The sequence below is a fragment of the Pinus tabuliformis genome, chromosome Q (genome assembly GCF_031772625.1).
Source record: "Pinus tabuliformis cultivar Carrire ecotype Pingquan chromosome Q, CPIR1, whole genome shotgun sequence".
NCBI classification, from domain to species: Eukaryota; Viridiplantae; Streptophyta; class Pinopsida; order Pinales; family Pinaceae; genus Pinus; species Pinus tabuliformis.
This window is the reverse complement of record NC_142296.1, coordinates 393,502,071-393,529,257: the sequence shown is the minus strand read 5'-3', so window position 1 is coordinate 393,529,257 and position 27,187 is coordinate 393,502,071. Positions and strand designations below refer to the sequence as shown.

Below are 27,187 nucleotides of genomic sequence, written 5' to 3'. Positions count from 1 at the left end.
TCTGGGGAAAATGCTGCGCATTCCAGTTTCCTTGGCGTCCTGTACACACTATTTTGAAACCCTATCTGCAGTAAGGGAATCAATTGCTGCACTTCACAGGTTACGTGCGTTTCATCCTCTACGGTTACACCATCAAAAGATCCATCATGGATGTTAGAATGTGCAACCGTTCCTCCATGGAGTGCAAATTACAATATTGATGAACCAAACTCAGATGATGTTGTGGTTTGTAGTCGCAATTAGAATCTTCCATTCAAGGCTCTGATTTTGGAATGTTTTCTGATGCTGGGTAGTTTGATCATGATGGTCTGGAGTAGAGGCTTTTCTCTTGGCCATTTTCAAACGCCACACATAATATGGTGAAGTCGGATCTGTACTTTTATAACACAAGGTTGATTCTGATTGCTAAGTCACTATAATCTTGAGGCGCCCATGTATATCCCTTTTGCAAACATAGGCGTGATTCAGGGGTGATTTTTCAGAGAAGGCATTATTTTTTATTTTTGCTTCCATTCAGTCTCGATTTTTTGAAGAGGACATATAGCTTTATCATAATGAGTTTGAAAGCTAGTTTGGATGGTAGCTTTAATGAAAGATGAGGGTAAAGAAGTAGAAGCAAAATTGGAGAACTGTGAGGTTTTACAAAGCCTGCTTTGCGTTCAGGGAGCCCTACAAAGCATTATGCGATGGCACATTCATTCACCATATGCTAGAATCTCGTCTCGGTACAGTCAATGAGACTCTCTCTGGCCTTTTGGGTGGACATGTCAAGGTTTTTGTCACAAGATGTGTCATTGAGGAGCTGAAAATGCTGGGAGAGTCATTTTCTGGAACCATGTTGGCAATTCGTAGATTCACGACAGCAAGGCGCAATCATGAGTCACTTAAAAGTGCTGAAGAGTGCCTTGAGGCTATGGTTGGTGCAGATAATCCAGAGCACTTCTTCGTTGCAATTTAGGATGGTGGTCTCCTCTAAAGGTTCTAGCAGGTTCCAGGTGTTCCTGTTGTATTTGTTCAAAACAAATTACTTGATTCTTGAACCACCTTCCAAATATCAGCATCAAATTGCTAAGATGACTGAAGTGGAATGCATCCATATGATGGAAAGAGAATTCAAATTGTTGGAAGCCCGTGAAGCAAAAAGACTGCAACCCAAGCAGATGTCATCAGTGCACTTGAAATTTCAGGGGATGAAATGCCAAAGAAAATAGAGTCAAGGGATAGGAGCAAGAATAAGAATAGGTTAGCAGTGAAAGATCGACCCAGATTCAAAAGGTAAATGTAAAGTGGAAAGTCAAAGATCAAAAAACTAAATATAAAACAGAGATATCTACAGATGCAGAAAGATAGGAAACGAATTGCCTTTTTTGTCTTTAGCCACGATTTAATGGGATCCACGCTACACCTTTTTATTGGCCATCAGATATTTTCAACTAAAAAAATGTAACGCTGTTCTGTCTTTAGAACAAATGGATGACTCTTTCTCTATTTTTATAATTCCAGTTGTAACAACTCCCCATTTGGATCGATTTGTTTTCTCATAGTGGAGCTTATTTATTGTTTTTTCATGAGTAAATTATTATGTTTTTAGTTCATTCATATTCGTTTCCAACTGAATGTGTTTAAGTAAGAAAGGTAGAATTCAGTTTATTGCTCTGTCTGGGAAAAACATTCATCCTCTGTGTGTCTTATTCTGTCTGAAAAGGATTCATTATATATGCCCTTTTCAGCTTCTCAACCGTCTGTCCACTCCATATCTTTTTAGTTTGATTGCGAAACCTCATGCCTATCTTGCCTCACGAAATAATTTGTATCTTTGACTTTATTTCTCAGCTACTGCTGTCCTTTGGCCACATACAGCTTAGAAAATTCAGTCATTTAATCAATTACCTCTCTTTCATATCTATTTACTAGCCTAAAATCAGTTCTCTTTTTAAGTCATCTCAGACCCTATTGAGTATTTTTACTGAGTTGACCTGGAGAGAGCCCTCCCCTCTCCTCGTAGGGCTAGCTACGAGGCTGAGCGTGGTTTGATGTGGACCTAGAACCTTGTCTTTTCAGCCTGAGGCAAATCTAGGCTCTAACAACTACCATTGACCTTTTATGGACATTATTGATTAGATTTGTAGGGCACTTGGTATTTTATTTTTGTATATATATCGCACTTATGGACAGTTATGTCTCTATTATATTTTTTTTATCATGGTATATTTTGGACTGTTACCTCCCTGCGTGGATCAAGGTAACAAGTTTTTTTGAACTCTGCTACTCTGGATGATGACGGCCATGTCATTAAAAAGTTTTCTGAATATGCATATGCATCTACAAAATGTAATTTCTCATCATTAATTAAATTACGAATTTTCCAAGGGGAAAAAATTTGGGACAAAATCATTTATCTCTTCTTGAATCAGGAGAATCGGGAGGTTTAGTTGATGATCAGTTTTGAGATGCTCATTTATTCCGCATTGAAGTTGTTCTAGATTGTTTGGAAGATATTTCACTATTCCTCAAAACAGGCCAATCTAGGAGGAGTATACACCTATGTAGAAATAACATATGGTTGTTTGAGATGCTGATTATTAGTTGATTGCAGACCAATTATATAAATTGGGGCTTGATCACATTTTGAGGTGTTGAGTATTGAATCATGAGAAAGATCAAATTTTATGGGAATTCCATGTAGGTGTTTCTGGAGGTGATGTTGGAGGAAAAACTACTACCTAGAAGGTGGTACAGGCTATTCTATGGTGCCCAACATTATTTAAGGATTTCAAGGAATATGAAAAGTAGTGCGATGCTTGTCAACGGGTTGGTTGACCATCATGACGGGATGAGATGCCTCTACATCCTATCAGGGTATTGGAAGAATTTAAGAAATGGGCTATTGATTTCATTAGACCAATCAACCCACTTACTCACCGCTCTCACGCTAGATATATCATTACTACAACAGATTACCTGATACGTTAGGCAAAAGCATCTCTTTTTAAAGATTGGACTGCTAACATTGCAACACAGTTTATTTTTGAAAACACGATCACCAGATTTGGTTGTCCCATAAGCCTTACCAGTGATTAGAGATCTCAATTTATTAAGGAAGCAGTTAGAGTACAACTGCAAAATTTTATGAGACAACATCCTAAGCGTAGTCCTTATCATCTGCAAGCAAATGGTGTTGTCAAAGCTTTTAATAAAATTTTAGAGAAAGGACTTACTAAGATCTTCTCAGTGAATCAGGATGATTGGGATGATCGAGTTCATATGTTAGAAAATTATATATTATAGAGCAATGGAACATATAAAATAGTGCAGAAACACAAAGACAGAAAATGCATAAAACAAGAGAGAGACAAGGATATACGTGATTCACCCAATTTGGGCTATGTCCATGGAGAAATATCTAGTCCTTCCCTTTATATTATCCAGCAAAATGAAGAGATACAACCTACAACCGATCCGTTATAATTTCTTCTTCACTCTCACATAGTCTCCTCTCTCTTTCTCTCTCAGAATACACATATTCACAACCACAATACAATTCCCTAATCTATAGGGAGGCATTTCCTTCTAGGGAAAAAAAACCCTAAATTAAACATATCTTCTACCATCATATCACCCGCTTGGACCCCCTTGATGATGATTAAACAATGGGTGGCATTGCCACCCTGTTATGAACTAGGGTCTAACACAATGATACCTATGAATAAAGAAGATAACTAGGATCCACACCCAACAATCTCTCACTTGGATATTGATGAGAGGAATCTCAATTTCTGTCTAGTTACAACTTATGTTAACATATTTGCAAGATTATGGCTAGTGTTTATCTTTTCCAGCTTCAACTATCCATCTTCCAACACTGATCGTATGAAATGGTACATGAGTTTTATATGTTTAGTCTTAGAATGAAATGCTGAGTTCTTTGCAAGATGAGTGGCCCTCTTGCTGTCACTATAGCTTGCCCAACTCCTGCTTCTTACCCAATTCATCCAGAAACCTTTGTAAGAAAATGATTTCTTTACTAGCCTTTGTAGTAGCAACATACTCTACTTCCGTTGTTGAGAGTGAAACAACACTCTGTAATTTTCAAACCCAACTGATAGTTGTTCCACCTACAGTAAATACATACCTTGTGGTGCTCCTCCTATTATCTCTATCACCTTCCATACATGCATCAACATATCCCTGTAGATAGATGTTTAAACCACCAAAGCATAATGTTTGATATGTGGTACCTCTCAAATACCTGAGAATCCACTTCACTGCCCTCTAATGTTCTTTTCCTGGATTATTCATGTACTTGCTTACAACTCCCACTACATGTGCAATATCAGGCCTTGTGCAGACCATTGCACACATTAAGCTTCCAACTGCCAATGCATATGGAACTTTAGACATATAATCCATCTCTTCCTAAGTCTTGGGACACAACTCCTTACTGAGTTTGAAATGGCTAGCCAAAGGTGTACTAATTGGTTTTGCATTTTGCATATTAAATCTTTTCAACACCTTTTGTACATACTCACTTTGAGACAATGTTAGTTTGAGATTTTTCCTGTCCCTACTTATTCTTATACCAACACTTTGTTTTGCAGCACCCAAATCCTTCATTGCAAATTAATTTTGCAATTTTTCTTTGAGAAAAATTATTTCTTGCATGTTAGAACCTGCAATAAGCATGTCATCTACATACAATAAAAACATAATATAGCTACCATAATTTTTCCTTTTGAGATAAACACAATGATCAAAGTGACATCTAGTATAACCTTGTTTAGACATAAACCTGTCAAATTTTAGATACCACTGCCTTGGAGCCTATTGTAAGCCATCCAAGCTCTTCTTCAACCTGCACACTAGATTCTTCTTCCCTTTGACCTCATATCCTTGTGGCTTATGCATATATATCTCTTCCTCCAAATCCCCATGGAGAAAAGGCCGTCTTTACATCTAACTGCTCAAGATGAAAATCTTTTGTTGCTACCAGACTTAAAATAGTTCTGATTGAAATCATTTTAACAACAAGAGAAAATATCACATCAAAGTATATACCTTTTTACTGTGAAAACCCCTTCACCACAAGTCTAGATTTATACCTTTTTTCTACCTCCATATTCTTCCTTCAACCTGTAAACCCATTTATTATGCAATGTTGTTTTACCTGCAGGAAACCTGACTAAGTCCCAAGTCTATTTATGTACCAAGGAGTCAATGTCTTCTTTCATTGCTAGCTCCCACGTGTTCCTGGTTTATACATGACCTGCTTCTTCATAACATTCTGGTTCACCAGAATCATTCAACAATACGTAATATAATGGAGAGTATTGTTCAGGGGGTCTACTTATCCTAGTAGATCTTCTAACACCACTTTCAGGTGTTTGAGGTGCCTGTTGTTGTTGTGGTTGATGTTTTTGTTCTAGCTGTTGATCATTATTATTTTCAGGTACCTTTACTTTTTCTGTGATCTCACCAAGCACCATGTATTCTCTATTTTCTTTTTCCTATTTCTTTTCCTACAGCTAATCCTTATACAAAACCTTTTCATTGAATATGACATCTCTACTCCTAATGATTTTGTGATTTTCATAATCATAAGAGATAACCAAAATAATTAACACCATATGAAATAAAGGTACACTTGTTTGATTTTTCCTCAAGCTTGTTCTATTTTCTTTATTAATAAGGACAAAGGATTCACAACCAAAATTCTTTAAAAACGAGTAGTTTACCTTTTTACCTATCCATGCCTCCTCTGGAATACCTCCATCCAAGGAACTTGAAGGCCATTTGTTTGTAGATAAAAAAATTGTATCTACAACATCTGCCCAAAATTGTAGAGGCAATCCTGCATGCAATGCCATGCACCTTGCACACTCCATGATTGTCCTGTAACTCCTGTTCATCCTTTCTGACACACCATTTTCTTGTGGTGTTTCTAGAGCTATCTTCTCTCTATGAATTCCATGCTCTGAACAGTACTTATCAAACTCTTTGCTACAATAGTCACCTCCATTGTCCGATCTAAGACACTTCAACCTTTTCCCCATCGCATTCTCAACCAAAGCTTTCCATTTCTTGAAAGTATCAAATACATCATATTTATTTCGAATACAATAAATTTGGGTTTTTCTAGTTGCATCATCAATAAAACTAACATAATAATGAGAGCGAATGAGATATGATACATGAGTAGGTCTCGATACATCTGTATGCACAAGCTCTAATTTTTCACTCTTCTTTTCTTTCCCAACTCTTAGGAATCTGACTTTCTTCTGTTTTCCATAAACACAATTCTCACAAAATTCCAAATCAACATTGCTTCAAACTTGGAAAAAAATTTCTTGAGTGAAAAATATGCATCCCCTTCTCACTCATGTTCCAAGCCTATGATGCCACAATGCTATATTTGCCCTTGTATAGGTTAAGGAATTAGTATAATTAGAAATACCATCGCATAAATACAATGTACCAACCTTTTGTCATTTTTCTATTACCAGGGATCCTTTAGTGACCTTCCAGGTTTTATCTATAAAAGTAGTTACACAACATTCACCTCCCAACTTCCCTATTGAAATTAGATTTTTCTTCAGGTATGGTACATGCATTACCTCCTCCAATAGCCATTGGTTTCCATTCTACTGTTTTATGAAAAATTTACCCATTCCAATGATTTTACAAGGTTTATCATCACCCAAGTGAACGTATCCAAAATCTCCTTGAACATGATCATGAAAATGTTTCCTATTAGGTGTGGCATGGAATGAGGCCCCTGAATCTACCACTCAGGCATCAATAATATTTTCTAATGAAAGAATGGAAGCATCTTGCAAGACATCACCTATCACATTCGCTTCACGATTGTTTTCTTGCTGCGTCTCTCCTTATTTTCCCTTTCGAGACTTACAATCTTTCTTCAGGTGTCCTTTCTTCCCGCATTTCCAACACACTATCCCCGATCTGGACTTGGATCTTCCTTTCGTTGACTTACTACGATATCCTGGGCTCTTTCCTCTTTACATTTTTCTTCCCTTAGTCTCTATAGTCAAGGCATTACCTGATGTCTCACCGGAGCTTTTCTGTCGCATTTCCTCACTAAGAATTGCACCAACAACATCATCAAACTTTATATACTAGATCTAAAGACATAGTTACTAATGGCCATAACTAAACCATTCCAACTTTTTTGCAATGAGCATAGAAATAACAGAGCCCTAATTTCATCATCAAAATTTACCCCTACATAACTTAACTGACTGGTAACTATATTAAATTCATTTAAATGATCTGCAACAGTTCCACCTTCTGACACCTTCATATTAAATAAACGTTTCATAAGATATACCTTATTTGAGGTCGAGGATTTTCCATATAGTTTGGTCAATGTCGACATTAAACCCTTTGTTGTCGTTTCCTTTGAAATATTAAAGGTTTCCGATGCCGCTAGGCACAACCGTATTGGTCGAAGTGCCTTTCTGTCGAGAATATCCCATTATGTGTCTGTCATACTCGTTAGCTTCTTTGCCTTTTTGCTCAATGGTAAGTACAGATATTTCTGATACAGATAATATTCCATCTGCATCTTCCACAACTGGTAGTTTTGGGTTTTAAAATTTTCAACCCTAAACCTACCATCTTCTACCATTGCAAAAGTCTCAAGGTTCCAAAAGAAAAAAGGTCACTGTTCAAAAAGGTAAAAAGAAGTTCAGGTTACAAATATCCAAGGTGATAAAGTTCAAAAAGGAGTGGAAGTCATGATTGAAAAATGTATGTGGGGCCCATTTTCACTCAAAAGAGGACCATACTATGCCTGTAGAAGCCCAAAAGTCCCAAACATCAAGCTCTTTCCTCCTTAAGTGAAAAATCACGGGTTTTCTAGCTCAAATTGGAAGAAATTTCTAGATGTTGCGCTTCTATGAACTGCGCTATGTTTCTGGGAGACGAACTGTGCTTCTATGAATTGCTCTGTGCTTTGGCATTGCGCTTCTGTCAACTACGCTGCGCATAGGACAAAGTGTCCTGAAACTCACCAAAAATTTCCCAAATTCAAATTTTAAGCTTGCATTTCCATTTTCTATTTCTCTAAGCCATCTTGTAGGTAAGTACATTCATTTAACTCCCTCTTATATTTTGTCAAAACAAAGGAATGATGGTTAGTGTAGTCATCTAGGGTTTGTATCAATTTCATGTTTAAAAGCTTTCTAATGGTGGGTTTAATCATCTGGAAACATTAAAACCCTAGAAATTGATATCCTATACCTATGTTTGCATACAAATTACCATTCCATTCACCAAACAAAACATTTCCTTTCAATTTACTTCATCTTCCTACAAACCCTATCTCTTACCTATCAAACTGAGCAGTTTCCCTAGCTAGGACTATTTTTAAATTTTCTTGCTCATTTTCCCTCATTCATTTCCCTCCATTTCAACTTCATAAGATTTCTAAAATCCCTTCCCATCTCTAAAAATTTCCCTATCACCACTTCCCTTCCCTAACTCCCTCATTTCACCATTGTATTCATTCCTCACTATTTTTTCCATTTTCCTGTCATCTAGGGTTTTCAAAATGGAGGGAGATTCTTCACCATTAGAAAAGAAAAAAACATCATAAAGGAGGGAGGATTCTGAGGTATGAGCCTAAAAATTGCAATGAAATCAACTCTTCAACATTCATTAGTGGTGGGCTCCAGTATTGCAGCAATAGTGCTGCAACTCTTGGGACTCCCTTCTTTAATTTTATCAACCTGGTAGTTCGTAACAAACTTGGAAGCGACGGTGCTGTATGCACAAGTACTAGCTCTTGTCGCAACTGTCACTTGGTCAGCTGGCACAAGTTCGCTAGGGGCTAAATCCAACTTCTATGAGCTCTTAGAAGAAGCTTTTTAACTGATGGATGGAAGCTAATTCAAAGGAAACTGATCTACTTGCAGAAAGAAACTGGAAGCCAGAAAGTAACATAAACCCTAGCAAACCCTAATTCTACCAGCTAGTCCTACTGACGCAGAGGAGAGAACGCAAACTACTGAAAGAGATGCCATTACTCCTATGAAGGTAAAATACATGTGTCTAGACTACCTCTATCTGAAGAAAGCATCTTTTTGTATTTTTGAATAAGTTATTAGAATTATCATGCATGTGCTTTTTAACTAGCTTTTTATTGTGCAGGGGTGGATCAAGGAAGAGAAATGCTTGGAAAAAGTTGGGAAGGTTCAGGGAGGGTCTAAGGAGTCCCTAACACCCTTCCGGAGAGTTTCACAAAGTTTGGCTATCCAGCAACCTCATTTGTGAGCTTCTACAGGAAGTCTGCAGGGGTTCTACAGGATGTTTCAGGGATTTCTACAGGATGTTCTAAAATTGGATTTTGGAGGATGGGTGAGTGAAAGAGGATGCATGAATGGATAGGGAGGTAGGGTAGGGGTCTGAAATGACCCAGTGACTGATGGATGAAGTGATGAGAGGGTGTGGAAAGCTAACTTGACTTAAAGAAGGCTAAGACAATGGAAGAGCAAGAAGGTAAGGTTACGTGGGCAGAAGAGTAGTTGTGAGATGAGGAACCTAACTAGGGGATGGAGCAGCTGGCTTGGATGAAGCTTAGGTGGACGAGAGAGTGATGGAGATGCCCTGCATGGTGCACACTTAACCGAATCAACCAAGTCCTGCACACAATCAAAATCTTAGCTAATCTATCCTAACTGTCAATGAAGCAAATGAACAACAGCTTTATTTCTAAAGAGAACCATGTACAACACTTAATCAAAGAAACATCTCAAAAGGTCTGAATGCATGACTAACTTCTACAAATGAAGACATTACACCAAAGATTGCATGGTCAAGCAAACTAGTGTTTTTGTTGGGCAGCACTGTTTCTGCAATTCCAGCCCCTGATCCAATAAGGGAGAGGTGAAACTGAGAGTGTAGACAACCCCTTTTTCTGGAGCTTTATCGATTATTATCCTATCAATCTATTCTACACATCTGAAGCAATTCTATTCCTCAACAGTGACCTATTTAACCAACACAACTAAATCTTGCTCAACAAAACCACGTTTCAAATGCATAAAAGGAAAATCACAATGCATAAAGGAAAGATAACAATACAAAGAAGGAGGCCCTAGGCTCTCAGGTTGGGCTTGACCCTGAGAGCTATGGCTTCTATAGAAAACTCAGAGTTGATATCAAATCTGACTGCTTCTCATTATCAAAAAATAATCATAAGTCAAGAGTTATGCCAACAATGGCTACAAGAGAACAAAACAGAGCTAGCAGCACTGTAGTGCAAAATATGCAAGAGTTTTTCAAAAGTCCCTCATGAAGGCTGAGGCCTTAACATTTATACACCATGAGGCCCTAGCTGGCCTCCTAAATCCATGGGACTTGGCTGCCCAAACTGTGAGTGAACAGCTCCTTCCAAAAAATCTGTTTGGTTGCCTTCTAGATCCGGTTTTGGTGGCCTTTGGAGCTCGGAGTTGGGGGTGAAGATCCCGAGGGAGGCTATTTAATGCCATAGACAACCCCCCTACGAATCCTCAACCCAAGATTGGCTGTCTCCTAGCCCATGTCTGCTCGGTTTTGCTCCAACATGTGTGAAAAAATCCTGAAATGAGCACGTGTTAGCCACCTAGGAAGAGTGACTACCCTTATTCGTACAAATGACATAAACATACTAAAAAATAATGCATAAGTTATGAAAAATGAAGGATTGAACAAGGATAATTAGGCCAAATGAGCCCAAAATGTTACCAAATTTGGGGCTCATCATCACCCCCCTGCTAAAATGATTGCTCATCCCTGAGCAACTAGTCCAACTCCTCGTCTTTCATTGCTTTAATCGCCACTCTCGCATCCCAGGCTTCTGAAGTAGTATCCTCCTCACTATCATGGAATCTGGCCTTCTTCTCCACCTCTTCCCACTACTTATGCTCTTATTTTTCTGTGCTTCCTTCTACCAATCCCAAAAGCAAAGGTGGGTTTAGCTTGAGGCCGATCCAGCTGGCCTGGAGGTTATGCATGGACTTCTTGTAGAGAGGCACCCGTACTAGGGCGTCCCTCATTCTAGTTGGAGTGTGATACTCCCTGATTTTGAGGCTGTGGGACAATGTGTTCCACCTTCGGGTGCAAGCATGAACACAATTGTCCCCTAATAATCACTCCATATCCTCGAAATGTGCTATAGCCTGAGCCTGCTGATCCATGTATTTTAATAAAGCTTGAGAGTTGGTTGCTAGGTGTTGGTGGGCTGATATCAATGCAGTGGGGTCCCCTGGCTCTGCTCTAATCAGCAGTGGTTCATGTAACTCTTAGTTCATAACATCTTTGACCGCTATCGCTCTCTTTTCTTCATGGTTTAACCATGAGGTAAATGCCATCAGCTGCATATCTCCCACGACTGTGTTGGGGTCCCATGAAGTTATGTTTGGAAGGGCCAAATTATGGAGGTAGAACTCTGATAGCTTGGCCTTGTCCTCTGTTGAGTTGCTGTTGCATAAATCTATGAACTACTGGGGGTTTTGGATTTGGGAGATACCCCTCTGTGCCAATGCATTAATTTGGAATTGCAGCCACTGGTCCCGTAGGTATAAGCCATAAGATTTGGCCGGCTTCCTACATTGCAGAGCATCCATAGCCCAACTGGCCATGCAGGCCAGTTGTGCCTCTTTTTCTTGCACCTGCTGTTTGAGAGCTTGTATCTCTATGTTTGCTTGCAATTCCCTTTCCTGTAGTTGCTGGTTTAGTTCCTCAAGACCAGCTTGCATTCCTTCTTTGTCTTGAGGTTCTGCTGTAGTGTCCTCTGATGTTGTGCCCCTTTCTTTCCTTTGTTCCTGTAGATGCAGTTTGAGCTTCTCATTCTCTTCCTGTAGAAATACTCGCTGGCACTTTCCCACGTGTTTTGCCATAGCTAATTCTTTTCTTGCCTCCTTGAGTTGTTCCTCCAAGGGGTCTATATCTGCTACTCCTTTAGATTTAGCTATCCTCATCCATGTGTGGGTCCTCACTCTTTCTTCCTCCAGTGCAAAGAAAAGTGACACTGTGAATTTATGTGGAATAATTTTCCCAGCCTCCAAAAAGTTATAATAAGAGCTCAAGTTGGGCTGGGGGCTAGGTTCCATAATGTGCTCTACCTCTTCTTCCCTTTGTGGTGATGTGGCTACCTCCCTCTCCATCCTTTCGGTCTCTTTGAGCCTGGCCAATGTTTCCTGTGGAACGGCTTTAGCATCCTGTAGAGGGGTTTTTGAAGCTAACCTTTCCATTCTCTCCCTCCAGGTAGTTGTCTTCGGGCTCCCCCGCTCATAAGTGACTGATAATTTGGAGGGGGACTTCTCCTTTGGTGAGGTAGGGGTGTCTTCAATGGTAATTGGGTCCTTGGATGGAGGTTGGGGCCTGCCGGTTTTAATTCTTACACTTCTCCTCGCTTTGAAATACAGAGGAGTCTCCCTCTTTCGTTTTTCCTTTGGCTTGGGAGAGGTACTTAGGGTGGCCAACACAGTTGTTGCCTCCCTAGCAAGAATTTTGGCCATTTTCTCCTTCTGTTTTCCTTTCTCAGGACTTCTTGTAGAAAGCCCTGTAGTGGCTGATTTCTGGCTTCCTGTAGAAGCCGTTTTTAACCTTCCTGTAGAAACAGACGGCACCGTTTTAGCCTGCTTGGCTGAGGGTGATTTTTCTTTTAACTTTGCTGAGGCTGTCTTAGAGGTGCCCTCAATGACGTGGAATTTTTCAGTCCTTTCCACCCTGCTCTGTAGTCTTTTCTCCCTGGGTGTTAGTGTGGTTTTGTCACCCTCTGTTTTGGCAGCTTGGTTTTTCTCTTGTTTTCCCTTCTGTTCTTTCTTTGGTGTTTTGGCTAGGGTTTCTTGGCCTTTACCTTTCCTCTCTGCTTGAATGTGTTCCTTCTCCTCGCTGCTGGAGGAGGTGAGCTCCTCAGCCAAAATTCGGGTGTCATCATCCTTAGTCAAATTTCGAAAGGTTTCCTAGGAGAGAGGGACGGTGTACATGTGGAGTGCATCTTCCACGAGAGCTTAATGAGTCCATGCTGGGCTATCTGGTCTGGCGTTCCCTCTCTCAATTTGGTGGCACACTCAGTCATGGACTGCAGGAGGAAGTAAGGAAGGCTCGATTTTTTCTCTGAGGGTAGGTCCATTTGGTGTCTAAGTTCTGTGAGCAACCGGAAATGATATCCATACACGATGCTAAATCGCCCCTCGCACGTGATATACTTCATAATCTGGAGGCTGACCTCACTCTAGAACGACTGTAGGCTGGTCCTTCGAACTCCATTCTTATCTTCTAAGAATTGTTCCTCTAGCAAAAAGAACTCCTTCTTAGCTTTCTGACCCAGTTTTCTCTCCTCCTTATCCCAAGGTACCCCCATCGGTAGATCAGTTACTCTGCTAATGAACTGTGGGGTGAGTCTGAGGGTCAATCCTCTGAAGTTGACAACGGCCAATGTCTTTGACTTTGGCTTCAAGGATCGCAGGAATTCTTCTGCAACCTCGTCATCGTGACCTTGAAGCTTGTCACAGAATGACATCCATCGTGCACAAGAAAACAGGTCCACCACCTCAGGCGTTTCTCGTAACTTCTTTGAGTATGTAGGCTCTTTTCTAATGAACCCTCCCGGCATGGTAAAAACTTGCTGTGTTGGCCTGAGCTTGCCTGCTCGTATACAGAAGTGGATCTTTGGGATTTCCTTAGATAGAGCGCAGAGCTATGTCTCTGTTATGCACACAGTTTATAAAATTCACAACTTTCTACGAGTGAGCCTTAACAGTGGCTCTATTATAAATCAAACCCTGGAGAAAATCCCGCATACACACTACGATAACAATTCTCATGCAGCGATAAGAAAACACTTGTAAATTCATGCACAGACTATAATTCACGGTTTCCTACCCCTTCAACACGTCGATTTCACCACCTTTCGAACCAATTGCATGGGAGAACTATTCAGGCTTACCGCATTCCAGAATTGCCACCTTCGACGTGAACATTCCAAATTCCTCCGTAAGATTGAGCTTCCTGTAGTGCAGCTTCCTGTAGAAGTCGTGCACGAATTTTGGGGAGCGCTTCAGTGGTTCTGGGCCTTCTGTGCAGCAACAGGACATTGGAACAGGCTGAGAACTCGAAGTAATAGCGTTCAAAAAAAATTAGGATGCGTACTCGCTATAAATCGGTTGAGAATAAATGAGTGCAGTTTGCCATACGTGATCTAGCTGGCGGATTTGAATTTCTGCGAAATTCGTGGCGCGGGGGCGAGCTGTCCCGTCGGCCCGTTGGCTGATATCACCTGCTATCATTCCGCTGCATGTATGCCTGACCGCCGAATCCTTCCCTATATATCTACCGCCGCCACTCCTGTTAGATCGCCGCTTCTCTCCGACTGGACGCTTCCCACGTGTCCATTTCCTGTCTTGTCGACACAACCAAAGCTTTTCGGATCCGACGAGGCCGTCGGGCTGGTTGTGGTGGCCAGTTGAATGGCTACCCGACTTGTTCAATCCATTCATTTCCATAGTTACACACATTTTAGAGCATCGCTTATGTAATTTGACGAAACAGGGTGAGGCACTTACCTGTGTGGCCGTGGACGTGATTTTTCTCATGCTTCAGGACGAGGGGTGATGGATCCGCTTGCTGCTGCTTCGCGCACAGAAACGAGATCTCCTTTTTATTGACTGCTGCTGGTTGCGAGACCGATTTCCTGGCTGTGGATGGTGCATGCGCCGGCTTCATGAGTTGCAGGTTCCTTCATGGTGTGTGCTCTAGCCGGATCAACTGCTACAGGATTCCTATAGGACATCCTGTAGCTGTTTCTCCTCCTAGGGTGCATGCCGAAATAGTGGAGTCACGTTCACAGGTGCAGGGTCCTCAGATTGCCTTGACAGGTAGTGCATTGGGCCTCTACATGCTTTATTTCCCACTTAAAATTATTTCTTCTGAGAGTCCAACGTTCTGGTATGACTGTGCAGGTATTTCAATCATATGGCAGCAATGGTGGTGAAAGGAGGCGACAACAGTGGGGGATGGAGAAAAAAAATTGGTTGCATGCCTCCTTATTGGACTTCGAGCTTCAAATTATTCTACATAGTCGGTCCTGCCCCGTCCAAAGATTCTACAGGATGTTTCCTGTAGAAATACATAACTTCATGTAGAAGGTCCTGTAGCTTCCTGTAGAAGGCTAAACTATGACCATATTATGCCCAAACCTTGGAAGAGATGAGTGTTTATGGAGGGAATGCTGGTGAGGTCACTCGGTAGCATGGTAGGGACCCTTGTCCTTGTGTTGAGAGGCCTCCTTTTTTGCATGGAATACCTGCAACCTGCATTAATTTCCAAAGATTGAGCCTGTTTTTCTGTTTCTGCCTCCTTTTTTTTTTTTTCTTCTTCTTTCTTTTTTAGGAGACAGCAGGGGCGCCTCAATTAAGTTTTCACCCCTACTATCTGCCTTGGGCGCCTCAGAGAGGTTTTCACCCAAGGGTCTTTTTTTATTCCAATTCTTTTTCAGAGAGATAGCAGGGGCGCCTCAATGAGGTTTTCACCCCTACCATCTGCCTTGGGAGCCTCAGAAAGGTTTTCACCCAAGGATCTTTTATTATTATTATTATTATTATTATTATTATTATTATTTTTATGATGCTCAGGGTATGCCCAAGACAGAGGCAGAACCCTTCTCTATGACCAGCACTGATTTTTCCACAGTTTTGATGAACTCTTGCCTCGAAAGAGGTTTCCTATAGATCTTTAGTCGATGCCCATTGACGAGCATGGGGATGGCTTCCTCATCAATGGTCCGAATAAGAACAGACCCATTGTCATTACATTTCTCCACTGCATATGGTCCTAGCCATCTTGTCCTCAGCTTCCCCTTGAAATCCTTATGTCTGGAATCATACAGCAGCGCCCAATCTCCCGGTTGGAATTGCTTGTCATTGAGGTGTCGGTCATGCCATATCTTCCTCTGAAGTTGAACCACTTCTGAGTGGAGAAGGCTTGCATTCGGTGTTCATCTAGCCCATTCAGCTACAATAACCTTTCTTGTTGGGCATGGCTGAGATCTAGGTCCAGCTGAGCTGCCATCCTCAATGTGTTGTACTCGAACTCAATTGACAGCAAAGCTCTCTTCCCATAGACCAGTTCATAAGGTGTGAAACCGGTTGTGGTCTTCCAAATGGTGTTGTAAGCCCAAGTGGGCTCAACCAGGCGATCTGCCCAATCCTTTTTGCTACTGCTCACCACCTTAGTCAAAATCCCTTCTAATGCTCTATTAGTGACTTCCACCTGCCCATTTTCTTGAGGATGATTGGGGGTGGAAGTCCTATTCTTGATCTTGTGATGAGCAAGCAAGTCTTCAATTAAGTTGGAGGTGAACTAGCTCCCTTGATTGGTGACTAACTCTCTTGGGTAGCCAAATTTGTAGAAGATGTTTTCTCTTAAAAACGCAGCCACCTTTTCTTCTGTTGCTGCTTTGATTGCCTTGGTTTCTGCCCACTTTGTCAGATAGTCTGTGCACACAATGATGTAAGACCTTTGCCTTGAAGGAGGATTGATAGGACCCACAAAATCCATACCCCACTTCTCCAATGGTTCAAGAGTCACTTGAGGTTGGAGAGGCATTTCATCCCTTGGGGTCAGCTTCCCCATCCTTTGGCATCGGTCACATTGGCTGATATATCTCTTGACATCTTGATGAAGCGTGGGCCAATAGTAGCCTGCCTGTAGGATTTTGAAGGCAGTCCTCTTGGCTGCAAAATGTCCTCCACAAGGCCCATCATGACAGGTTAGGAGGATGTCAAATACTTCCTCCTCCCTTACACAACACCTTAAGATCTGATCGGGGCCAAGTTTGAACAGGTTGCCCCCGATCCAAGTGAATGAGGCACTCTTCCTCACAATTCTGCTTTTCTCTTTTGAAGATAGATGCGGAGGGAACTGTGCTAAGACCAGATAGTTTGCTATATCAGAAAACCATGGAGAGAGTACTGAGATAGCAAACAGATGTTCATCTGGCATCTGGTCGTCCACTGTTCCATCTTCACCTGCAGGTAAATCCAGTCTAAGAAGTCAACAACAACATTTTCTTTACCTGGTTTGTCAACGATAGTCAAATCAAACTGCTGCAACATAAGTAACCATCTAATAATATGAGTATTCACATCTGTTTTATTCATTAAATATCTAATTGCAACATGATCAATATGTACAAATGTTTGATAGCCAGTGATGTAGTGTCGGAACTTGTTCAGGGCATGGACCATGGCCAAGAACTCTTTCTCAGTTACAGTATAATTCATTTCTGCCTTGGATAAGTTTTTGCTGACAAAGTATATGTCATATGGGAGATTTTGTTCAACCTGTCCTAAGGCTGCCCCTATGGCTTTGTTCGAGGCATCAGTGTGGATGTGGAAAGGTAGGGCCCAGTTTGGACCTCTCAATATCGGGGCAGACACCAACTTATCCTTTAATTCATTCAGAGCCCTTTGACAGTCGTCCGTCCATTTGAACTCAACATCTTTTGCTAAGAGGCCAAACAGTGGCGAGGCTAGCTTACTGAAGTCTTTAATAAATCTTCTATAATATCCTGCTAAGCCTAAGAAACTCCGAACATCTCTTACCTTCTGAGGAGGTGGAACATTTTTGATGAGAGCAATTTTATTAGGATCCACCTGCAATCCTTGGTGACAAATGGTATGTCCTAGCACGGTTCCTTCAGTCATCAGGAATTCACAGTTTTCAGGACTAAGGGACAGGTTCATTTCAATGCACTTGGTTAGAACTTTTCCCAGATTGGACAATGCTTCCTGGAAGTTGGACCCATAAGGAGTGAAGTCATCCATATAGATTTCCACCGAATCATGGACCAGCTCAGAGAAGATGCTCAATACTGCTCTTTGGAAAGTGGCAGGAGCGTTGCATAGCCCAAAGGGAAGGACTCGGTAAGCAAAGGTACCCCAAGGACAAGTGAAGGTGGTCTTATCTTGGTCTTCCAAGCTGATTTGGATCTGGTTATACCCACTGAACCCATCTAGGAAAGAGAACAACTTCTTCCCTGCCAGTCCATCCAACACTTGATCTATGAAAGGCAGAGGAAAGTGGTCTTTCTTGGTGGCTTTCTTCAGTTCTCGGTAGTCCACATAGATTCTCCACCTTCCATTTTTCTTAGACCAACACCAGAGGGGACACCCATTCGCTATCCGAGATGGGGTAGATGAATCCTGCATCCAACAATTTTTGCAATTCTTCTTTGACAATGTCCTTAAGGGCTGGATTCATTCCCCTCTGAGGTTGCCTGACCGGTTTACAATCTTCTTTGATGCAGATGTGATGGGTACAGACCGAAGGATGGACTCCTTTCATCTCTTTATAGCTCCAAGCAAAAGCATCTAGATGACTGGCCAACAGACTATACAGCTCCTTTTCCTGGGAAGGAGATAGGGAGGAGCTAATCTTTAACATTCTCTTGGGGCCAAACTCCACATTTTTGACTCTGGGAGAGATAGGGTCGGTCACACAAAGGTCCACTAAGGTGCTAGCTTGAGTATCCTCCACCAATTTCTCCAAGTAAAATGCACTGGGAGGCAGATTATGAATCAAGGTCTCAATCAAATCATCCTCGGTTTGAGGACCTCCCCTGGTGGTTTCTAAGGTGCACAAGGGTGCAGAGTACACCTCATCCTCTTCTCCTTCTTCCAACCAAAGTGGTAAGTCATGCTCTAATAGAGGTTGGGCAGTAGGGTATAGGACTAGTTGCGTGGACATAGGACCATTTTTTATGGTCATGTTTCCTGCTCAGCAGCTTATGTAAGCATCTGCAGTGGCTAACCAAGGTCTTCCCAAAATAAGGGGGTATCCAGTAAGTTTTTCCTTTGGTTGAAGAACCAAGAAGTCCGCAGGATACTCCCAAGAGTCAACAGAGACCAAGACATCCTCCACAATCTCTTCGGGAGTCACGGTGGAGCGATCTACCAACTGCAGGACCGTCGAGGTCTTCCTTAATGAACCCTGAAGGTTGAGTTTGAGCATGGTACCCCTGGTCATCAAATTAATGGCAGCCCCTAAATCAATCAAAGTGTGGGGTATGATGGTGCCATTGATGTGGACATCAACTACAGGACTCCCAGGATCCAAATACTTTGGACAGATTACTTGCCCCAACATAAGATCAGACAATTGTCCTATGACATTGATGGTTGAGGCATCTCTTTTTCACCTGCCTGGGTGCCTGAACCACTTTTCCTTAACCAATTTGTTGTATATCGGTACATCTTTGATGGCTTGGAGAAGTGGTATTTTCACACACAACTGTTTGAGTTCTCCCAGAAGCTCATTCTCCTCTAGGTCAGGTTGTGTGGTTACTGTTAGTCTCTCAGGAAAGGGTGGAGTGGCCTTGGGTTCACTTTCCTGTTTATCTTCCTCGTCCTATGGGGAAGGAGGTTGGTAATCCAGAAGATTCTTCCTGGATCGCAGGTTGATCTCCTGGATCTCCACAGCATAGGTAGGGCATGTTGTTTCCCCAGTATATACCTGCTGGGCATGTCAGTTGTTAGGATTCAGGTTCGATTGAGCAGGCATTTGCGGTTTTCCTGGAGGAGCAGGAGGTAATGGTTGTGGTTGAGCTGGTGGTGGAGGCAAAATGGCGGGAGGAGTGTTGTACTGGGGCCTCCACCCCGGTTGAGGTGCATTCCACTGAGGCTGTGGCTGGAAATGTGAGTGAAACAAATGAGTAGTGGGCTGAGTATGGTATTGAGGTGGGTAAGACCATGGAGGAGGCATAGACCAGGAAGGATGAGCAGGGGGACCCCAAGAAGGCATAGGAGCAGATTGGTTGGGGCTATAATAAGCTTGGGATGTCTCTTGCATCCCCTGCCGGTAAGGTCTAGGTCCGTGCGGCCTCCTTTGGTTGAGGAAGTAGAGAGGTTCAGTGGGTGCCTTAGTTCCTTGGTACATGGCCTTAAACCCAGGTAAGGTTGGGCATTGGTTTGTGGGGTGGTCCTCCTCACAAAAGAAACATACCTCTACCGAGTGTAATGGACACTCGTTCTTAGGGTGCTTCCTTGTACACCTAGGACAGAAGATGGCCAAAGCCCTCTCAGCTTCCTCTTTCTTTTGCTGGATTCGGAATGTGTCAAGTTGCATGGCAATGGTCTGTCTCACCTCACTTTTGAGGTCCTCCAGCTCATTAACAAACTCATGCTTGGAGAAAGTAGTACTAGCTGAAAGGGGGTTTCCCCTACCTCTTTTCCGGGCTGCCCTAGAGTGGTTTCTAAGCACAGTCTTTATATCCTCATAAGGTAGTTGGTAAATATCTCCTCCAGCTAGCATGTGAAGGGTATCTAGAAGGTCTTCAGGGACTCCTCGGAGCAGGACCAACTTGAGAGATTCAGGGTCAAGTGTGCACCTGGCCCATTTATAGCTAAGTTGGAACCTTTCCTCATAATCTTCTAAAGACTCATCATTTCCCATGGTCATCCGAAAGATTTCTCCCTTGGCTTCCTTGGACCTACAGTAGTCCCGGTATTTGGTATTGAAAGCTTGCTGCATCTAAACCCAAGTGGTGATACTGTTTCCAGGTAAGCCCATGAACCAGCGTAATGCTGCATCCTTGAGGGTAGAGGGAAAGAGTTTCAATTTTTGCTCATCTTCTGTATAGTCATAGGTTCGACAAAGGACAACAAACTCAAACAGGAAGGTATCAGGGTCTTCAGTAGTCAATCCATGGAAGTGAGGCAAAGCGGAGGGGCTTATGTTTTTCATTTTCATGTCTCCATTGGTCTCTCGGATGGGAAAGGCACCTTCTATTCTCTCATCTTCTCTTCTATCCTCAGCCATGGCTTCAGGTGGAGTGTTCTCTAACTCTTCTTCTGTTATAGGATCTTCGTATATCTCAGGAGGCTCACCTATAGGTTCTTCTGGATCACTGTCACCAAAGAAGAGAGAAGGGTGACTCAGTGAAGTGGTGGGGGTGTTGGGTAAGAATTTGCCGGTTTTATCTCTGTTCCTACGAGGCATGAAATGGAAAGGCTTTTGATTGCTTTTTGCTTTGTTTCTGGCACCTGCAAAACTGAAAATAGATTGAACTGCAACTAACTATCTTGCTGAAATGAAAATGCGGAATTGAAATGAAAGCAGGAAATGACTAATCTATTTTGCTCAAATGAAATTGCAGGAATGAAATGCTAGTCTACGCTTGCGGAATTGAAATGCTAATCTACGCTTGCAGAAATGAAATTGCTAATCTACGCTTGCAGAATTGAAATCGCAGAATTGAAATGCTAATCTATGAAAGCAGGAAATATCTATTTTACTTTTGCGGAAATGAAATTGCAGAATGGAAATGAAATAAACTATTTATCAGAAGGCGACTGTAGGAAAATAGAAGAAAAGCAACAATCACCAATACTCTGATGCTTCCCCGGCAACAACGCCAAAAATATGGTGGGCTCCAGTATTGCAGCAATAATGCTGCAAGTCCTGGGACTCCCTTCTTTACTTTTATCAACCCAGTAGTTCGTAACAAATTTGGAAGCGACGGTGCTGTATGCACAAGTACAAGCTCTTGCCGCAGCTGTCACTTGGTCAGCTGGCACAAGTTCGCTAGGGGCTTAAGCCAACTTTTATGAGCTCTTAGAAGAAGCTTTTTAACTGATGGCTGGAAGCTAATTCAAAGGAAATTGATCTACTTGCAGAAAGAAACTGGAAGCCAGAAAGTAACATAAACCCTAGAAAACCCTAATTCTACCAGCTAGTCCTACTGACGCAGAGGAGAGAACGCAAACTACTGAAAGAGATTCCATTACTCCTATGAAGGTAAAATACATGTGTCTATACTACCTCTATCTGAAGAAAGCATCTTTTTGTATTTTTGAATAAGTTATTAGAATTATCATGCATGTGCTTTTTAACTGGCTTTTTACTGTGCAGGGGTGGATCAAGGAAGAGAAATGCTTGGAAAAAGTTGGGAAGGTTTAGGGAGGGTCTAAGGAGTCCCTAACACCCTTTCGGAGAGTTTCACAAAGTTTGGCTATCCAGCAACCTCATTTGTGAGCTTCTATAGGAAGTCTGCAGGGGTTCTACAGGATGTTTCAGGGATTTCTACAGGATGTTCAGAAATTTCTACAGGATGTTCTAAAATTGGATTTTGGAGGATGGGTGAGTGAAAGAGTATGCATGAATGGATAGGGAGGTAGGGTAGGGGTCTGAAATGACCCAGCGACTGATGGATGAAGTGATGAGAGGGTGTGGAAAGCTAACTTGACTTAAAGAAGGCTAAGTCAATGGAAGAGCAAGAAGGTAAGGTTACGTGGGCAGGAGAGTAGTTGTGAGATGAGGAACCTAACTAGGGGATGGAGCAGCTGGCCTGGACGAACCTTAGGTGGACGAGAGAGTGATGGAGATGCCCTGCATGACGTACACTTAACCGAATCAACCAAGTCCTGCACACAATCAAAATCTTAGCTAATCTATCCTAACTGTCAACGAAGCAAATGAACAACAGCTTTATTTCTAAAGAGAACCATGTACAACGCTTAATCAAAGAAACATCTCAAAAGGTATGAATGCATGACTAACTTCTACAAATGAAGACATTACACCAAAGATTGCATGGTCAAGCAAACTAGTGTTTTTGTTGGGCAGCACTGTTTCTACAATTCCAGCCCCTGATCCAATAAGGGAGAGGTGAAACTGAGAGTATATACAACCCATTTTTCTAGAGCTTTATTGATTATTATCCTATCAATCTATTCTACACATCTGAAGCAATTCTATTCCTCAATAGTGACGTATTTAACCAACACAACTAAATCTTGCTCAACAAAACCACGTTTCAAATGCATAAAAGGAAAATCACAATGCATAAAGGAAAGATAACAATACAAAGAAGGAGGCCCTAGGCTCTCAGGTTGGGCCCAACCCCGAGAGCTATGGCTCCTATAGAAAACTCAGAGCTGATATCAAATCTGACTACTTCTCATTATCAAAAAATAATCATAAGTCAAGAGTTATGCCAACAATGGCTACAAGAGAACAAAACAGAGCTAGCAGCACTGTAGTGCAAAATATGCAAGAGTTTTTCAAAAGTCCCTCACGAAGGCTGAGGCCTTAACATTTATACACCACGAGGCCCTAGCTGGCCTCCTAAATCCATGGGACTTGGCTGCCCAAACTATGAGTGAACAACTCCTTCCAAAAAATCTGTTTGGTTGCCTTCTAGATCCGGTTTTGGTGGCCTTTGGAGCTCGGAGTTGGGGGTGAAGATCCCAAGGGAGGCTATTTAATGCCATAGAAAACCCCCCTACGAATCCTCAACCCAAGCTTGGCTGTCTCCTAGCCCATGTCTACTTGGTTTTGCTCCAACATGTGTCAAAAAATCCTGAAATGAGCACGTGTTAGCCACCTAGGAAGAGTGACTACCCTTATTCGTAGAAATGACATAAACATACTAAAAAATAATGCATAAGTTATGAAAAATGAAGGATTGAACAAGGATAATTAGGCCAAATGAGCCCAAAATGTTACCAAATTTGGGGCTCATCAATTAGACAGTTCTTTGAAGATGTCATCTTCCTAGGGTTTTGTCAAAGAGTGGGTGAAGTAGGTTTTCATGAGCAACTCACTGATTGGATTGCCACCAATCTGAAAGGGGAAAAATCCACTATAGTAGGGATTGAATTTACATTCTCAGTAGCTGCCATCTCTCTTGCCACAGGGATACCTAATCATGGGGAGTATTGGTTCAAAGGCATGAGCCTAGACCTTGAGAAATACAAACCTTTCTTAAAATCACCCTACAGAGAGGCTCATTCACACATCATTCCATTCAGATACCTGTTGGAAAAGTATGCACCACTGATGAAGGTTGTAATGAAGTTTTTCACCTGTGAGGGGAGATTTTCCAGACTATATCAATACCACATTAGGCTACTAATTCATTTCACAGCTATGAAACCTCTCAACTTGTGTAACTACTTGTGTAGAAGTCTTATCAAAATGTCTGAGAAGGTGCAAATGAAAAGTAAAGAGAATTACCCTAGCCTTTTTCATCACAGTTTGATAAAGGTTGTATTCCTCCATCAGTTGGCAGAAAAGAACATGGCATGGGATACCTTCATTGAAATAGCTTTGCAGTGGCATGAAACTACTTCATCAAGCCATCACCAAGACTCACCAACACAGGCTATGGAGGTAGGGTCATTAGAAAAATTAGAGGAGGTTCCCAAGGCACCTAGACCTGAGGTGACCAAAATATATCAGAGAGGAAAAAGGCTTGTGTTTACTTCTCAAGTTGAGAAAAGGGCCAAGCCTTCTACATCAACACAACAAGGATCACATTTATAGGATGAGGAGCTAATTGAGAATGATTTTGAACTATTTGACTTGGAGGTAGCAGATGAGCATTCAAACTTGCAACAAATTATCAAGGATAAGGATTCCCAAATCAGAGAGCTCATGGAAAATTTGGCAAGGGCAAGATTCATCATTTCTTTCCTTGAGCAAGAAAACAGTCAACTCAAGGCCAAACAACTAATCATGGAGAAAGAGCAATCCAAGATGTTGAAGCAAGGAGACAAAGGTAAAGTAGTGTTAGAGCATGATGAATAGGAAAAGCAGGTTGGAAAGAAGAAGCCAAGGACAAAGGGTCTCAAAAGAGCATTGCAGAAAGAAAAAGACCAAAACCTACTAGATGAAGACTTGGACATTGAAGACATAATTTCTTTGGAAATTAATGAAGACAAAGAGTATTGGCTAGGTAAGGTCAATGGCCATCTAGAGAAGCTTCTTGACAAGGCTAACAGGGACAACTAGCTATTGAGGCACATGGCCCACCACTACCAAACCAGAAACATGATTTGCAACATCAAGCTCAAGCAAATGCAAAACAAGCTAAAGGAAACCCTAAAAGACAAAAATGAGAGGGATAACTTGGATATGCTTGTTGAAGCATCCATGAGAGCATAATATACCTCATTTGGCACTTCTGGACCAATTTTGGGATTTTTCTAAGCATTTTTGGTTTTTGGTGAATTTTGGTGCAAAACTCAGAAATTGCACTAGTTACAGAAACGCAATACCTTGGTGTTGCAATTTTTCCTTAAGGCTCAAAATGACAAGTGGCTTACATTTGTGGAAATATGGTGGCTTCCTCTCAAAACCCATTTTGTTATATTTCTTAGATAGGGCTCATATTTTGAGAAAAATGAGAAAAAGGGGTCGAAAATCAACATTTCGCCCCTCTTTTTGACAGGCGTTGTGTTTTTGGAGACACCATGGGAGAATCAGTTTTTGAAGGCCTCCCATGGGTTATTTTAAAAAATTCAAGATGTTATGGAAACGAGATAGGAAAGGCTAATTTAATGTTCTCTAAGATAAAAAAATTTGACTTCAGAAAGGCACCTAAAAGTTGCCTCAAATTTGGTGTTGCGCTTCTGCAATTTTCTGAGTTTTTAATTAAAAATTCCATTGTGTAATTTCTCAGGTTTTTAGTTTGACTTGGTCAAAGTTCAATTCATGATGTAACTTCAGTAGTTCGAAGTCTAGATGATTTAATCATGAATAAATAACCATGATAGGGTTTTTTTTTTTTTTTTTTTTTTAATTTATGGTTAATTAGGCCTTATAAATGAAGCAAAACTCAAATCAAAGTCTAAAAGAAGAGTTTGTTTTTTACCTTCTCACTCTCACTTGTTGGTTGAGATATTCTTTGAAACTGTTCCACCAATCAGGGATTCGACCCCTAAAGGTGGGGAAACTATTTTTTTGAGTCTATATGTATCATTTCTCATTCAGAGAGAAGGGTTGGACTTCATAGGAGAGGACTTGTATATTATGCTTCCACACAGTTAATCAAGGAGCAGTTGCAACTATTTTTCAGGAATACATGTGCACTGAGTTTGTGATGTTGTTCTATTTCTATGTCAGTTTCTTATGAATGAATCCATCTCTCTGAACATGTTTTTCTTTCCTTAGTGATTTTCCTTATAGTTATATAGGCATAATTCTTTATATTCAAAGCTCTGTTTATGTGGAAAATCATGTTTGTGTATTTCTTCTTCTAGATTAATGAATTCTTGGTAATACATGCTCATTATGACCTTCAAGCTTTTAAGATCCTACACTACATTGACCAAATTATCAGATACATCACAAGACACTGTTATCTTGCTCCTATTTATGCATGCTACTAAAACCGTTTGAGACCTTGACCTAATTGCTTTTTCTCATCCCTAGTCCAACAACCTTAAAACCCTAAATTTTCAAAAACTCAACTAAAACTATTATATCTAGCCGAAAATCCATTTCTCTTCCAGTCATTGAATGTGAAATCCTTAGAGAGATCCCTCTCTGGTTTAGCAGGGTTAGCTGCTAAACTGCAAGTGCTTTGAAGTTACCTCTTTTGATCTCCTCCTAAGCCTGAGACATTGTAGAGGATAACAACTCTCACATAGTCTCCTCTCTCTTTCTCGCTTAAAATACACATATTCACAGTCACAATACAATTCCCTCATATATATCAAGGGGTTTCCTTTTAGGGAAAAAAAACCGTAAATAAACATAAATTCTACTATAAGATCATCCACCTAATGAACGGCTTAGATTGACTATGAAATTACAATATTTTACAAGGCAATTTTACATCTATTTTGGCTCATAAAATTGTTGTCAACCCCCCTTGGACCCCCCTAATGGTGATTAAATCATGGGCGATATTTCTGCCCCATTACGAACTGGGGTCCAACATGACGATACCTCTAAATAAAGAAGATAATCAAGCTCCACACCCAACACCTACAACATTATGGGCTTATCATATTACAACCAAGAAATTACATAAATACACCCATTTTCCGTTGGTTTATGGTCAAAAAGTAGTGGTTCCAGTAGAATTTACAGTTCCTAACCTTTTTATTACTCACACCAAAAACATGTCGGAAGACGAATTATAACAACCCTCGTGAAAATTCCATGTAATAAAAGTTAATAAAGGAAAAATAATAACCACGGTTGATGGGACACTTATTCCAAGCTAAATGTTGGGCAAGACATCCTAGTGTGGGTGTTCATTTGGTTATTAATGGCTAAGGAAATTGGCAAAGGCAATGGCTAAGGCTTTGGAAAGGAAAAATGGAATTTTTGGCACATTTATTTATGAAAATAATGGAAATTAGGAGAAAAGGGAGGTGAAAGGTCACAGGTTGTG

General features: G+C 41.2%; 1 pseudogene; it reads left to right on the top strand.

The window, feature by feature from the left end:
• Positions 1 to 595: 595 nt before the first annotated feature.
• LOC149219825 (uncharacterized) overlaps positions 596 to 27,187 on the top strand; it is a 40,012-nt pseudogene continuing 13,420 nt past the window's right edge.